General features: G+C 33.1%; 1 protein-coding gene across 1 annotated transcript in view; it reads left to right on the top strand.

The window, feature by feature from the left end:
* The window catches only part of frmd3 (FERM domain containing 3), a gene marked incomplete at its 5' end in the record, with an annotated part of 22,074 nt that overhangs the window by 18,484 nt on the left and 2,896 nt on the right, over positions 1 to 694 (top strand).

Raw genomic sequence — 694 nt, 5'->3', positions numbered from 1 at the left:
ATATATATATATATATATATATATATATATATATATATATATATATATATATATATATATATATATTAGATTTATTCCACTACAATTTGAGCTGAACATGTCTGTTTTTAATAAATAAATAGATTGATTATCATTTTAAGAAATTGATGGAATCGTAAGCTTTCCTTATCTTGTAGCTGAGATGCTCCTTTGGTGAGTTTAATCCAAGAAAATGTGAATGATGAATTATTATTATTACTTATAAAAGAGCCTAATTATGAGAAATCTTTTATTTCTCAACCAATATTTTGACATTTGAAAAATTTAAAAATAACTTTAAATTTATTGTTGTGTATTTTAATCTCTCCTCTCCCAGACTCCTTAATCCTGTTCCATTCCTGGTTCCATAATTTTAGTTTGAAACTTTTTCCTCAGTGAGTTCACGCACAAGTTGGCATTTTTTCTGACTCTGTTGGTGCTCGTCACCGCTCACTCCTCCGTCATTAGCTCTGCCTGTGATATTGCACATGAATGTGTGTATGATCACACATCACCAAGAGAGACTTTCAGCCGATGACTGGCTGAGTTGTACGTCACTGGACATTTGTCCCTTTCCCCTCCCGAGTCTGACTTAATCTGCTGCAGGAAGGCAGCTGGTTTTATTTTTAACACACACACACACACACACACACACACACACACACACACACACACA

Source organism: Nematolebias whitei, chromosome 8 (genome assembly GCF_014905685.2).
Source record: "Nematolebias whitei isolate Nwh7 chromosome 8, NemWhi1, whole genome shotgun sequence".
NCBI classification, from domain to species: domain Eukaryota; kingdom Metazoa; phylum Chordata; class Actinopteri; order Cyprinodontiformes; family Rivulidae; genus Nematolebias; species Nematolebias whitei.
The sequence above is the reverse complement of the archived record's forward strand: the minus strand, read 5'-3'. Positions and strand labels throughout refer to the sequence as shown.